Source organism: Helianthus annuus, chromosome 17, assembly GCF_002127325.2.
Source record: "Helianthus annuus cultivar XRQ/B chromosome 17, HanXRQr2.0-SUNRISE, whole genome shotgun sequence".
Lineage (NCBI taxonomy): Eukaryota > Viridiplantae > Streptophyta > Magnoliopsida > Asterales > Asteraceae > Helianthus > Helianthus annuus.
In genome coordinates, this window is record NC_035449.2 from 192,020,697 (window position 1) to 192,037,509 (window position 16,813).

The 16,813-nt window shown below is 36.0% G+C and overlaps 2 long non-coding RNA genes across 2 annotated transcripts; one reads left to right on the plus strand and one right to left on the minus strand.

The window, feature by feature from the left end:
• Positions 1-1,665: 1,665 nt before the first annotated feature.
• On the minus strand, positions 1,666-3,171 carry LOC110925961. The gene is made up of 3 exons (XR_002584884.2): positions 3,023-3,171; positions 2,482-2,535; positions 1,666-1,950 (listed from the first exon to the last, which is right to left on the minus strand). It is a non-coding gene; the product is annotated as an uncharacterized LOC110925961 (long non-coding RNA).
• A 2,162-nt stretch (positions 3,172-5,333) lies between these two features.
• On the plus strand, positions 5,334-5,638 carry LOC118488979. The gene is made up of 2 exons (XR_004885522.1): positions 5,334-5,416; positions 5,530-5,638. It is a non-coding gene; the product is annotated as an uncharacterized LOC118488979 (long non-coding RNA).
• The last annotated feature ends 11,175 nt before the right edge of the window (positions 5,639-16,813 follow it).

A 16,813-nucleotide genomic window follows, 5' to 3' on the forward strand; every position in this document is an offset into this window, starting at 1 on the left:
CAACTCTTCATCACTTCCACCCCTTCGTCTTCATCAATTCGTTGCTTCCGGTTTGATTCAATATTGCTGGTATGCCATTGTGCTGCTGCTACTGGTTTCACTCTTTTGAACTTGTATATAATATACTTAGTAGTTATTAGTAATCATTTATATGTATAGTAGGATTCCACGTGTATATAGAGTATTATGATTGTTGGGAGGTCTTGACATGTGTGAAAACATGTGTCACTACTAAATTTTGATTCTGCCATATTTTATGTGTAGATTTTAATCTATTTTGGGGTATTTATTCGAATGTGATTTATAATGTGTAGTTTTTAATATGTTTCTGACATTTATTCATTCCACCAACTTGTTGGTTGGGATTCAAGTTGGTATTATAGAGTTAATTAATTAACCCGGTTGAACCACTCGGTACAACCCAGTTCAACCGGTTGAACCATTTTTTAGCCCAACCCGGTATGCTTAAAAAACCGGGTTTTAAAACATTGCTCTAAACAATACACATATACATTCACATACACGTACTTTCACATGCTAACGCTCCATGATTCTACAAATAGCAACTTTCATTCAAAACAACTATATAACATAATTTCAACATATCCTTTACTAATAAGCTCGTATGATTCACATTTAGCACATATTCGCCTCTTAGTCATACTAAAGCAAATCATTATATACACATAAGTATCGCACCATTCCAAACACAGGGTACTAGCCTCTATTGCATAATTCTGATCAAAGCATACATTTATCCGAAGTCTCATACGAATTCCATCTAACTCACATTCTTCAAATTATTTTCACCACTAATCTCATCATTCTGTTCTATTTATATTCATTTATTAACAATTCAGGTTCCTTCACATATCCAAGTACTTTAGTCTACATTTACTTCTTTCATTATTCATTATCATACATTTCCAACTCCGCTTTATACATTCGTCATTCATTTCATGCCATTCATACATTACATTCGACTTTTATAAATTTTACTTCGTTGTGATCACAATTTGTGATCGTAGATATCTTATTATTATGCTCATAAGGATTTTATGTCATTATCCGATAGTCTTTTAGATCATACGGGAACCCTAAAGGTGAAAAACAAACAAAACAAAAAAATTTCAGCGGACTAAACTCCCGCTGGCTATCGGCGACGGCCTCATATCCCGTCGGCGACGGGCTCCAAAAAGTGGCGTCAGCCACTTTGTCCGTAGACAGTCAATTAGGGCGTCGGCCCAAAGGGGGGCGTCGACGACGGCTGAGCAGCCCGTCGGCGACGGCCTCCTGATTGCCGAATCGCTGCAAATCTCATTTTGGGTGTTTTTCATTCGTTTTCTAAGTCCGTTTCAGCCATACGGTTGCTGTAACTTCCCGTTTAACCTCCCAACATTACTCCCCGTATAATTAACTTAAATATTTATATCATAAACATATCATAAATACTTGCATCTACAACAAACTTAAATCTTTACCTTAACGCGATCTTGGAGCGAGCACACCTTCGAGCGAGCCGTTAGTTTGAGTTCGAGCACTACTACTTGTGCTCGAATCCCTCAAACCTTGGCTCTGATACCAACTTATAACGCCCCATTTTCATTCACTTTAGAACTTAATAAATTCAACAATTATTTTTAGAAAAATTCGGCATGACCCGTTTGCTATATGAACAATCCCTGTTTTGACAAACGTAATTTCAAGTAATTAACAACACTTTCAAAAGACTTACAAATCGAAAACATAGTTTTAGATAACTACCGACATCTAGAGAAATTTCAAAAGACCAAACAAGTCAGACTTCAAAGTTTAACTAATATTTGAAACTAACTACAACAAAATACATTTGACCATGACTTTGTTACAAAAGGTAGCGAAAGCGCTTGTAGGGGAATTACATATGGGTGCTCGTTCCAAGTCGCCGAACCGATTAAATTGAGGCTTTACCTACATCAAACACCAAGGAAAGAATTAATCCATAATCATGTTAACCATTTTTAAACCAATAGTCTACATATTACTTGCCTTTACAACGTTCTTTTTCTTTACGCTTACTACCCGTTGAACGGGTCACTACATTCTCGTCTCGATAGAAAAGTTACATTCCATTCTTTACATACCCGTTAATAACGGATATTAACATTCATAACATAACTCCCATTCGGTTCGTTCATGACGAACAATACAAATCCTTACATTCTTTCGCAAGCACCCCAACCCGTACATGACAGATCGAGTAAAGCTTCATTACATTCTTTCTTAACTTTCCATTAACCGGTTCAACTAAGATGAACCGGTTATGATGCAACCTTATTCATAAACCTTCCTTTCACATCATTCGTTCATAACGGATCATACTGCTTACTTCTCAACTTTCATAAACTACCACTACTCAATTTTTGGCATATATGACGAGTTACAATAAAGATTAGTAATCGTAATTTAACATGCTAAAAATGTATGTGTAAATTAACATACCTCGATCTTGCGGGCCTTCCGATTTCCTAGTACTTGAACCTTCTTCCTTCGCGCCTATATCAACACATTCATTCGTTCATTTAGTACCACAAAATTTCATTCCATCATCTCTCAAATAACATATATTTATTCTCTCAAGCATTTCATCAAACACTTGGTGGGTTTCGCATTTGTGAGACACTAAGTACAAGCTTTCAAAGCATAATTCCTACTAATTCATTTCAAAAATCATCAACAATCAATCAAGTTCATAATATTCTTTTATCCTACATTCATTTGTTTAAGATTCAAGTACTACAACATCACATATATCAAATTTCACATGATCACTACTAATTTTTCCACCATTCTACATCTCTAATATTTCATATCAAACGGGTTATGCAATTAGCTTTTCAAATGATCAAATTCACACATATACAAACATGATTCCTGTTCCGTGGAGAAGTCCTAACTCCAATCTACACAATTTCTTGCATAAACTCGAGATTGGGTTATGACCCAATTCCTACAAATCATGATTTCGAGAAATTGGACTTACCTCTTTAAAAGATCGAGTTTAGATGAGTGTAGATTTGAGTTCATGCAGTTGATTTTCTTCTAATCTCCTACCCAATTGATTGAATTTGATAAACAAGGGTTTTCACCCTTGTTCTCTGCCTTGTTCGATCCCCAGACACGCACAATGTGTGTGTTTCTGGGTTTTCCCCTTCTAATACCTTTATTTTATCATTGGCCATGTTTAACCCCCATAGAGTTTACATGTTTTTTATTTGGCACTTTCCATCCTTTAACTAGCTTTTGTGATATTTTTACTAACTAAGTTCATTCTTTTAGTTATTTAACCTATTTTCATGTTAACCCTTTTTGGGGTGTTACATTGGGTTAATAAAAATGAATTGTAGGTTAGGCTTTGATGGTCTAATTATATATATGTATGGAACCCATTAAGTCTAACCACCATTCAAGTCAATATCCACCATTGGATTTGGCTGAGATTAAATCTCAGCCACTTAAACTCACAAAGATAACTGCAGTCATGGCAGTTCAAAGCAGTTCTTTACAGTTTCTAACAGGTGGTTACCACCATCTTTTTATGCCCATTATCTCCACAATTCAAGCTGGTGGTTTTGCTACACTCATGACCTCCACAACTCGAGCCTCCTACAATCCTGGTAAACCACCAATTCAACTGCCCACTCTCCCCTAATTTTAGGGTTTGAAGAGGTTAAATATAGAATGACGAGCGCAAGAAGGAAATATGAAGTGGAGTTTTCCTTGACGACGGTTCCCCCATGCTCTTGTAACTGCCGATTTGTGCTTCTCACCCACCCATAAATCTTTGGGTTCCATCTCCAAATAAAAAAGCAAGAGAGTAGATTCCTCCGATGATTTACAGAGTGAGTAGGGGTTGATTTAATTGATCTAGGGTTCCACCCATGGGTTCAAGGTAATTAAGTTCTTAACTCACCAACCCATGGCGTCGTGTACAATCTTAGTCCGGAGGATTGCGGGCGGAGCTTTGTTCCTCGTATAAATAGTAAGGGTTTCATCATCATTAGATATTTAATTAACCATGAAATGATTGACTGTTATTTCTTTTATTCACTTCAATTTTTGTTTTTTTCTTCATTTGAAGGGCTGGAGCACTGGAGTCGACGAACAAGAATAAGAATGGTCAAAAGTCAACAACTGGGATGTGTATGGTTTTAGATTCTCCTTCAGCGTACAACCTTATCCAGGTATTTCGACCTAATGCCTCAATGAACTTACATATTGAAAGTTTGATTAAAAAAAAGGAAATGTGAATTGAAAATTGTTGAACTTATGAGTAGATTTTCCACAATTGCAAAGATGTATAACCATTATTTATTGGTTGTGTTGTACAAAATGTATACGAGTAGTTATAATTGTACAGTTGTGATAATTTGATTGCAGATAAAGATTAAAGTCATGAGTTTGGTTAATTAGGTCTCAAATTGAAACCTCGAAAGAAATGATGTGGAGCTCCAGTTGGTAAGTCGTTCATCATCGATCATCTTTTAAAATTTCTTTGTTGCGTCACAACAACCACCGACCTTCAGAAGGAGATACTTTATTAAACGCGCCAAACTCATCCTTTTTAGTAATCAGGTCAAACTCTTTTTTTGTAGTAAACGAGTCAATATACCATTTGTTGGTGAACTGGTCAAAATTATAATTTTAGTAAACATGTCAAAATTGTCTCTCTTAGTAAACGGGTCAAATTCATTGTTTTTAGTAATCGAGTCAAATTACCATTTTTAGTGAACGAGTCAAAATTATAATTTTAGTAAACGGGTCAAACATATCATATTTAGTAAACACGTGGGTCAAAATTGTAATTTTAGTAAACGGGTCAAACATATCATATTTAGTAAACACGTGGGTCAAAATTATAATTTTAGTAAACGGGTCAAACATATCATATTTAGTAAACACGCGGGTCAAAATTATAATTTTAGTAAACGGGTCAAACAGGTTTAGCCACACCGGAAGTTTAATGGGTTTTTTTAACATTTATTGATCAGCATGCACTCTATAATGGGGAGCATTGATCAGAAGACAAAAAAGAAAAAGGGGCCAAAACTTTATACGCTCTAGGAAACCGAAGCAAAGAGCACCTAGTGGCATGGGTAAGATGGTCAATTACTGCTTTACATCTGCTTTGAGGACAAATTTGTTTAACCTCTAAAGTTTATTTTTTAATGTAGGAACACCAAATACTTCCTAAATCAGGATAAATTTAGTCGCGGATTTGTTATTTTCTATGCCAAATTTATAGGTAATTATAATTATACTCAAAATGTCACTTTTTGAAAGGGATTGTGTTGGGTATGTTATTGGTTATATATAACATGGCTGTCCTACTGAGCCATTATCGGCCTAATGGCACTATATTTGCCTTTACAGACGAGTAAGTCCCATAGCTCTATCAGACACGTAGAATTATTTTTTTCTTTTTCTGCAGATTTGTTTTTATTGTTGTTTTCTTTTTCTGATATTCTATAATGTGCTTTTGATAAACAGTAAAAGGGTACAACAGAAATTGGCTTTGTATCAAGGAGTATGCCCCATTTACATGGAGTTTGCAGACGATGCTGAAGAAACCTTTTCAAATGCTCTTCAAGTGTTAAAGGTGAGATTTACTCCGCTAATTCAATGTTTTCTCGTCTTTCCTTTTGGAAGTGTTTGGATGTGCAGTTTGAAAAAGTACATATTCCGCTTATGATTATCAAGGGCCCAAAATTTTCATTTTGATACCCAGCCACACCAGAATTGAAAATCAAAGGAGAAAGTAAAATGACTTATTTACCCCTTTTAAACCATTGTTTTTATTTATTTATCAACTTACCTCATTGCATAATAAAAAAAATGTCAAACAATCAAAAAAAGAAGTAACTGTTATGATTTCAGTTATTTGATTGTTATCCAACATCACATACACTTTGGAAACACACATTTAAACTCCCCATGAATCATTATGCTGTTTGATCATTTCATGAGGGAATAAAAATATTATTGGGTGTAAGCTGAATAACATTGATATCAGTTCGCATATAGTATTCTTGATAAGATATCTTTTGGAATAACATATGTCGGGTGGTGGCAAAGGCACTTCATCTACTTTGGCTTTATCAAATGCCATTCAAATCTTGCTGGTACTCTTTATTTGTGATTAAAAAGTTGTTTACTTAAATGGTTTTTGTTCATTTTTCATGTTTTTTGGTTAAACTTCTTAATCTTTATCTAAAAAGATGTTTAAATTAATGATTTTTGTTGTTAAGTTTTCAATGTTTTTAGGTTAAATTTGTAGCTTCTGCGATTGGAGAGCAGCATAAACGTGCTCCAATGTTGGAAGATAGGAACACAAGATGGGTAAGAAAAGATGGCCAACTTCTATCGGTTACCACTTTTTAGTCAACAGAACGGGTCAAATTTACCATCTTTTAGTAAACGGGTCAAGGTACCGCGTTTGTAAATGGGTAAAAATTAAGATTTTTTTAAACGGGTCAAGATTACAATTTATAGTAACCGGTTCAAATTATCATTTTTGGGTGACCGGGTCACATGAGCATTTTGGTAAACGGGTCAACATTACCATTTTTGCGGATGGGTCAAAATTACCATCTTTAGTAAAGGGGTCAGGGTTACCATGTTAGTAAGGGGTCAGAATAATGGTAATTACCATCTTTAGTAAAGGGGTCAAAATTACCATCTTTAGTCGCGGATTTGTTATTTTCTATGCTAAATTTATAGGTAAATTATATTTATACTCAAAATGTTACTTTGTGATAGGGATTGTGTTGGGTATGTTATTGGTTATATTTATATATCAAGTTTATGGGGAATCATACTAGAGTTCTAATTTATATATGTTTGTTACCAAAGATTGGACTGATTGAAAACGGTGGCTAGGTAATCGTGGTGGGATTGGAATTGTACAAGATAAAGCTATAGAAGGTTGGAATCATGGTGGGATTCAGAACAGGAGCATTTAAAATGTACATGTATAAGAGGGAGAATCATGGAAATTTTACTTGCTTTACGGTTTTTCATTTATCAGTGGACGTGTGTAGCACCTATGTGTAGCTCCTGGCAGCAGAAGTGAACTGATATTTATTATATGTATTCCGTTGCACCTTTGTTTCTTTAAATAGCTTTGTGACATGTGCTCATAGTTTTACATTTAAATTTTCTGTTTGAATATTTATGGATATATATAATGAGTGGATCTGGATCTGAAATGGGTCAAATATCAAATGAGTAAAACATTATCTGGATAAAAGTTTAGGTTACGGTACATCGTTCTATAACCACGGGGTTAAAATTTCCAAGCCACCTGCTGGACCATGAATGCTAGACGATACACGGGGATTCACAATCGGACATGGACGGCTCATTGTTGACGCTTAGAACCCTACCTGCCTTTATGCAGCCTTTTTATGCATCAAGTATGTTATCAAACTATGGATTATGGTCTTAAAAATGTGTAGTTTTATTTAATTTGTAGGAATACAACAGTTGTTTTATATGGTAAATGTACATGTCACCAACAGAAAAAGAAAATTGGCACTATAAGAATAGGATTATCTTTGTTTGCTACGCTGTTTGCGTAACCCGTCCACCGGACGGGTATTAAACTAGTTAGGTTAAGTGAATAAGTGGAAAAGAGTAGTTATATAAATTATGTTATATACTTATATATTAATAAAAATCAGTGTTTACATTTTTTATAAATTCATAATTTTTTTCCTAAGGGAGGCGGTTGAAAATTTTCAAGGGGTGCGGTCGGGATTTTCGTAGAAAATAACACTAATTGTTTTTTCAAGGGGTGCACCTAACCACCCACGGCTTGGGATGGGTCCACCCCTGGTTCAAATCATGTTTTGTTTTCAAGGGGTTATATGCTAACGGTTATGTTTGATAAATTATTTTGTTAAATGGGAATGAGTTGAGAAGCAAAAACTATTTCACGGGGAGGAACTAAGAAGCAAAAATCTCACATGGAACAAACATAGTTGTTGCATAATGCATACTTTGGTTCAAGTCAACATATTCTATTTCAAGTGAATTATATAGTTGATTTGAACGGGATGATACATGACGATAAGAAAATGCGAAAAGATTTTCCTCGAGATAGGGTTGTACCATTTCGAGAAAGGATGAAGCTATACGTGTCGTTTTGTAAACATAGATGACCATCAATTAAGTGCACACGAGAGGAAGTTTATTAACGCTTACAAATATGCTTTCACACCCTCGAAACAGACTATACCAAGTGATGGAAATCGGATTTGAAACTAAAAAGAAACGGATAAAATAAGATAGATCTACGGTTCGTTTGTGATACACATACACCACACGTATTATTATACATATCAAATGACAACACCACTTTGCTACAATTGTGTTGTCATTTAGTGGTTTTTTTCCTTTTTTTAAACCAATTTATATTTTAGTGTATCTTTTTGTTTACACCCCCTACACTTTAATAAAGTTATTTTCTTCATTTTTACGACCATCCTGGCTATTAGGACTATATAGATGCTGCCGCAACGCACGTGGTAAAATCCTAAAGTTATCTTAAAGTCCAAAGCTTCAATACATTTACTTTTTTTTAATCTCTATTGACAACTACACCACGTGTCTGTAGTGTTATACTCGTACTACCGCAACGCATGTCACGACCCCCGACCCCACCCTGGACGGAATCGGGTGCCGTGAGCAGCCCAGTGGTACCGGTGGTTTATTTTTGAAAAACATTGCAGCGGAAATTTCATCAGGACCGTGAGTTAGGAAAAATACGAGTGTTTAAAAACACCGGATTTTATTTATCAAATAGATGGGATAAAACCCATGTTTTACAATGGTAGCTTTAATATAAATAAATTTGATTTTATAAAAACAAGATTTCTTAATTTGATTCAATTAATAAAATAAGCCACTTCTTGAAGCCTTTCAGTGCCGTATCTATCTCTTACTCCAATCTACTGTAATTACCTGAAACGCGTTTTAAAAAGGTTTTGTCAGCGGGAAATACTGAGTGAATCATTCATTTTTGTTTAAAACAATATTTAGTTATAATTTACAGTATTAAGAGCGATTACAATGTTTCTGATATCAAACCAACTACCCACGGTATTTTGTCACTCGACCCATTGGCCCTCTCATTGTCCAATGATGTCTGTGACTATGGTCATATCACCCCTTGGCTGCCCAATGGTGAAGATTATCAAGTAATGTATACAAAACCCCACATACCGGTTGTAACTTGGTGACTACAAAGACTTAATCCCTGTAATTATAACCTTAAAAATAATTTGGAGTTTTGTAAAACAGTTGATAAAAAGAGAATGACTCTCATTATAAGCATGCAGTATTGATTTAACAAGCTTCCTGAGTTAATTCTTCTAAGAATTAGCATCTACTTTGATTGTAAGTGTATGGGGTAAAGTTTAGTCTACTGGTAAGACTGATAACCTAATTTAAGCGATAATGTACACGAAACTAGGTAATTAACTAATACAGCATTTACGATAAACTCACGAGATTAATACCCTCACAACGAATGACAAAGTGCAATACTTAAACATCCAGCGAATTCACAACGAATGACAGAGTATAGTCCGAGTTGGGCAGCACTCAAACATTCAAGTCGAAATCACGACGAATGACAAATTATAACCCTAATGTGGGCAGCACTTAAACATCTGTTGGATAGTTTCAATCGGTCGGATATTGAATCGTAGCAGCGATCGAGTTAATACCCTGTATCGTAGCAGAATTCGTGATTGTGGGTGTTTTGTAGTAAAACGGCTATAACTCGACGTACGAATTGAATTCTAACGTCGTTCCAACGCAGAATTTCAAGTCCCACAGTCTACTATTTATAGCTGGAAAATGGTCTCCCCCGCGTGTCGCGACAGGGAGACCTGTCTCCTTCGCGTGGCGCGACGGAACACCTTTCACCATAGGGTTGCCACGTTCATGGGTAGGCTAGCTGAGTCGACAGAATTGATAAATTCGAATTAGACAGCAAGATATGTGGATAATCATCGAGTAGGGAATACCCCCCTGAGTTTTAGGGGCCCTGATCCTGATTCTGATTGTTATGAAAATTTTAGGAGTTGTGCAGTATCACTTGGGTTTCTCACTTAGGGTTTCCTTAATAGATAATTAACATACTAAGTATAAATTTTAGTGAGAGTTGTTACATCCTCCCCACCTTAATAAAAATCTCGTCCTCGAGATTTGGACTATGATATCTTCTTGGGGTTACGTTACTTCTTTTAATATATCATGGTTTCTGGGATGGAATCAAAAGATCAATATCATAGGATAGTTGGAATTCAAATGGTTTTAAAACTTTAGTTTCAGGAATTGATGTTCGATCAAATGGGATGAAATAATAATATTAACAAGTTTGACCAAGTCTCATGAATCAAAAGATATTTGATAGGCATGAATTTTGAAATAAATTGACTTTTATAGAAACAATAGAATTCAATGTCAGAAAAGAACTTACTTTGATCAATTGAGGGATGTTCTGAATTAATAAATCTCTATTTGTGAATAGAAGTATGAAAAATGATTTGTCAATGATCAACCCGAAAATGAATATCGTTTACTTAAATGGTAAGGATACACTCGACAATACAATAGAATTTTAGTGTATCATGATCTGAGTACATAACTGTATCAGGACCATTAAAAAAGATGAATCAAATGAATGAAGTATGAAGAGGGTTTATTATTAGCACGGCTACAAATTTATACAGACACTGCAAAGTGCTGTAAGAATTCAATAAGTATGGTGACCGAATAAATTCACCGTTTTCGAAATTTAACTAAGAGTTTCAAGGAAGTGAATCGGGATTTTTCAAAAGATGAGGTGTTCAAATGAACTGATATTGTTTCCAAGGTAATTAGGTTCAAGCCAAAAGATACAAGATCAATGGATGTGAATGTTTTTGGGAATGATTTTCAGAAACAATAGAATTTACTATCAACAGAAAATTCACTTTGATTGTCAACTGATGAAGATTCAGAATCAACAAGTTTGAATAAAATAGAAGTACGAAAATGATTTGTTAATCATCGAATAGATGAGAAAATCAATGGGTTGAGATGAGTAAATTGCAAGGATACACCGAAATACAACAGAGTTTAGTGTATCATTGTCTTAACACATAGTTTGTATTAAAACTATTATCAAGGATGAGTTAAACGAAAGACATACGTGGTTTTGAATAATTCGTATGATAATGATTAGCGCAAGCTACAAGTTTATACCGATACCGCAAGGTGTCGTAAGGATCGAAATAGTTCAATAATTGCGGTGACCGAACAATTTTCACCGTTTTTATAATCAACTGAAAGCTTTTTGAAATAAAATTTTGGATATTACTTTCGAATAGGATTTTCAATTGATGATGATAAGACCAAATGAATATCATAAAATTTTCGATCAATGATGAAAGAAACTTTAGAGGTACACAGGAATATGATACAATTTTGTGTACTTTTATCTTAACACATAATTGTATTAAGATTGTTTAAGACAATGAACCAACATAAAATAAATTCGTACATCAGGTGTGAAAATGAGATTAGCTCAAGTTTCAAATTAAAGAAAATGCCACCACAAGGTGTCGTAGTGATCGAAATAATAATAGCGGTGACCAGACGAGTTCACTGAGTTTGAAATGAAAGTTTAACGAAGTAAATCCGAATATTTCTAGTAGGATTTCCTGATTGAAAATGAAACAATTGAATAATGTTCTTCGATCAAAGATGATAAAGCAATAAAGATTACGAAATGCTCGATTGATGATGTAAGAATTATTAAGAGATACACTGAAATATGATATGAATTTGTGTATCATTATCTTAACACACGATTGTGTTAAGATTGCTTTTATAGGATAAACCAATAAAGCGAATTCAGTACAATTAAATCCGTATATAATGTGTGCAAACGAAAAGCATAAATAGTTCCGCATGAAACGACTGATAGTAATTTAGCATAAGTTGCAAGTTCATACCAACACCACAAGGTGTTGTAGTGATTGAAACAAGGCAATAATAGAAGTGATCGAACAAGTATCACCGTGTTTGAAATTAAGCGAAGGGTTCATAAAATAAATCTGAATATTTGTTTCAAATAATTTTCATAGGATCTATAACTGAAAATGGAACGAATAAACAGTATTTTTGAGCGAAGAGGAAAGGCAATGAATATCATGAAATGTTCGCTCGATGGTGAAAGAACCGTTAAGAGGTACACCGGAATATTTAACACGAATTGGGGTACCATTATCTTAACACACAATTGCATTAAGACTGATAATACATAGATCGAACAAACGGATTTAATATCAATACACAATAATTAATTAAATAATTAAATCCGAACATTGTGCGAACAACGAGATTAGCGCAAGCTTTAAACTTGTGAAAACGTCACCACAAGGTGATCGTGATCAAAGGATCAATTTAATGAAGTCGAAAACCAAGCAAGCATGTTATGATTCAAAACAAATGAAGTGCTTGTTGGTACTATTTTGAATATGATAGCTGCAATCCATCATATGGGACCTTTGAATTGAATACGTAATGCGAGCAAGTTTAAACAGTTGAACTTGGTGTAAACAAAACGAGTCCAAGAAAGTTCTGACATGGTCACAAAAAAAACATGTATACTATAAAAAGGAAATCGAGTTTTTCAGGAAATTGAAATTCATTGATTCATTATTAAAGAATTATCGTTTTGCAAAAATGCGGTTTACAATGCGAAGATCAAGCATAGCAAAACGAGATTTGAGCTTTTGATAAAACAACAAATTGGAATGAAGCCCTCCTATGGTCTTCATAACTCAAACGAACCACATGCGCAACAAACAGCGCATGTGTAACGTGTGGATTTTACCAAGAAATGAAATAGATCAATATTCGCTACTATGAAAGAAATCATTAGGGGAAATCGAAACGCGAAAGTCAATTCATTATATGCAGAAGTCAGGATTTCAATGAAAGAAATATAAGAACTCTTCCTGGAATTCCGCATGATAACTGTTTGCTAAGTGACGTTATCATGGAATGTCGAATATTGCATATTTTGTTGTCAATGCAATAGGGAAATTATACCGATATGTGACTTCTTTAGCAGTGCCAATAATTATGACTCTGATTAGACTGTGCACCAATGGTTGTGAAGTCTTGTTCCAACGTACTTCAGCAAGCTTCATGTCGTTTGTAGGATCACATAGCCAAATGCTGCTTTTTGATTAGTAGTTCTTCTACTAACGGGATTCGCATTGGAGTCGTCATGCCCAATTATATTTTCCAAAGGTCTTGCCTTGAAAGTCGTGTGTGCTATACTTTGACGTCTGTGAACGTTTAATTTAAGTTTTAGGTGTTTTCTTGTGCATCAGCACAACTTTACATGTTTCTTACTTGCATTAATAGTTTATGGTAACGCATTTGGAAATTCTTATACTTTTGATGGTGTCCCAACTTAATGGGTTTCCAGTATTATTTTGTCGCACGAGTTACGAGGTAGATGATCAAACGAAATAATGTTTGATATCGGAATTATAGATATATGCAAGAGATTCCTGATAAAGAAATCTAAAATTTATTTTTAACACAAATGTTTGTGCTTTTGACTTTTGGAATTCCTTATAGATATACATATCTATATAATCATATATTTTCCATGCTGTAATATACATACCCTCTATAAGACCGCCCGTAGTGGGGCGTTTTTTTTTTTTTAAATTTTTGCCCGAAAACGCCCGATAACGCCCAACCCCCCATTACAGGGGGCGTTTTGGGGCGTGATTTTCGAAAAAAAGTCCCCCGGCGTTTAAATTAAAACGCTCGCTCAATTTCAACCAACCAATCAAACGGCTAGTTTCTAACGGCTAGTTCTTTTAATTTTTTTTCTTTTAAACCTATTATATATATATATATATATATATAAACAACCAAAACTCATTCATTTTCAACAAAAACAATCTCAAAACCTCTCTAAAAAATCCAACCATTTTTATAAAAACTTGATGGATTCTCCTAGTTCTTCATCCATGGTAAATTTTTACTACAACGAGTATTTTGCGGATGGCGATGGTTCGACCGATGAGGAGCTTGAGCAAGAGGCGGTTACGAGTGCATGTCAACTAGCGGTGAGATATGTCAACCATTCTCGTCGGCCCCAAGCAGAAAAAAATAAAAGAGGCTATGTTGAACGAGACCGACGCGCGGCACACGATCGTTTGATGAAAGACTACTTTGACGAGGCGCCGACATTTTCAAACGAATTTTTTAGGCGTCGTTTCCGAATGAGTAAGCGGTTGTTTCTACGCATAGTCCACGACTTGGAAGCCAACTACGATTATTTTAAACAAAAACCGGATGCGAGAGGGGCACTTGGATTTACCGGTATCCAAAAGTGTACGTCGGCATTACGAATCCATGCTTATGGTAACACTACCGACATCAACGACGAGTATCTAAAAATGGCGGAGAAAACAACACGAGACAGCTTGGAACATTTTTGTCGCGGTACAATTCTTATACTTTACTTTTATTTTTTTTAAACGACGAGTATGCTTTGAAATTTTTTTTTTTGAATCTTATGTTTGTGTATATTTTTTTATAAAGGTATAATTGATGTGTACAGTGCGCGTTATCTTAGAACGCCTACATGGGAGGACCTTCAAAAGATTTACGAGGTACATAATGCCGAGCATGGTTTGCCTGGTATGATCGGGAGCAAAGATTGTGTCACACCCCCAAAATCCACCTGCGGAGTACCACCGCTTGGGAGCGTGACTGACCAGGATCAAGCCATCAATCATATCAAACATAGCATTTAATAATAAAGTAATTAATGTAGTTCATCAAGACACGATTGATGTTTCAAAACCAAACATTATTTATGTAGCGGAAGCATAGTAATGTAATCTCAAAACAGTTATAAGTTCAGACATCGTTCATGATCCAAATCCCACAACGACCTGCTCCTCCCTGTGCAAGCTCCATAAAGTACCTAAGGTCCTGCAAGGCATGCAGCAAAATAATCAACAAACTAGTTGAGCGAGTTCACAGAAAGTAAGTTCATAACATAGTGCACAAGTATAACTAGTGGGGGCTTCCCATACTAGTGTGTACTAAAGGGGGGGGGGGGGGGTTCCCAAACCTTGTGTTTATATTACCGGTGGGGGCTTCCCACGTTTATCCTTACTAATGAGGGCTTCTCATTAGTGGTACTTACTAGACTAACTTCCAACCATGTGTTCTTCTTTACCGAGAACAGGAATACGTACTGGGTCACGTAGGCTTTACGTGACGTGCCCTTCCCCGAGGACAGTGGTACGCGTGGGGGCTACGTAGGCTTTACGTAGCGTGTCCTTCCGACCCGGAAGACAGTAGAAGGTATTGGGTTACGTAGGCTTTACGTAACGTGTCCTCCCGACCCGGGAGACAAATGGCAAATACGGGGTTACGTAGGCTTTACGTAACGTGTCCTGACTATCCTGAGGACGATGGTCTATAGTCTAGTGAATGCGTAAGTACGAGTAACTCTTTCAATATCAACATTTCCAACCCAATTCCCAACCCGGGAATCCCATGCCTTGGCTGTGTGAACTCACCTTGGTTTGCTCGGCAGATACATAAAGAATATAGTTAAGCTAGTAATTGGTCAACCACGCCCTATCATGGTTATTATACAAGTCAGGTTCGTATAAAGCACGTAGGTTACTAACACGTATTGATCATGGCAACTTACACGTATCCAATAGCAGCCCAAAACAACAGTTAAACAAATGGCCAAGTGCCTGGCCCAAAACAGTTGGGCCTGAAATAGTAAAAGTCCAACAACAGTATGGTCCGTCTCGAGTCGCAACGAGGAGATCCTGAGTCGCAACGGGACTCGTAACGGTGATGTTCTCGAGTCGCAATCGGAGCTGGTCTCGAGTTGTTAAGGTCCGGTTACGAGTCGTAACGGGACTCGCAACCTTTGGTTTCGACTTGTCATGTGCTGGTTACGAGTCGCAACGAGACTCGCAACCTCGGTTTCGACAAATGCTGTCTGTGGTCTCGAGTCGAGACAATGGGTTTCCGACTCGCAATCTAGGTCGCAATCAAGTATGTAACAGTTTCCTTAAATCATGCATTGACTACCCGTGATTTTAGCTAACACTTTGGTCAGTTTCGGTAAACAGATCAAATCAGTTTTAGTTCCAAAATCAACTACATTCAAACAGTTCATGTCATATTCAAGAACACATCTTAATATTCATTCGGATTTCCTAAATACCAACATATGCATTCAGCCGATTTTATATATATATTCGTTTGGTTTAAATCAGGCAAATCCAATTAACATAAAACACAGCCGGTTAACAACATCATACCCGATTAGACTAGATCATACATTCAAGAATCATATAAACGTATCCGATTAAACAATACAAAATAGCCGATCATCATACATTCATATATCCGATTCATAAACAATAATCATGTAATAATAAAAATCCCTAGATCATGCGAATCCGGTTACTAACAAAACATATATACACGTAATCAAGAGCTTGATACTAACCGAGATGAGAGAGAGTTTTCGATGCCTTTGGTTCCGAGTCGAGGAGGTGTGTGTGTGTGTTTTTGGTTGCAATGTTGTAAAACTAGAACCCTAAGGTGTGTGTGTGTATAAATACGTAGAGGGGATGTGGGCCGAAACCCCACATGGGTCTCGAGTCGGATGTATTTGGGTGTGGGCCGAATGGTTTATGTAGTCAAG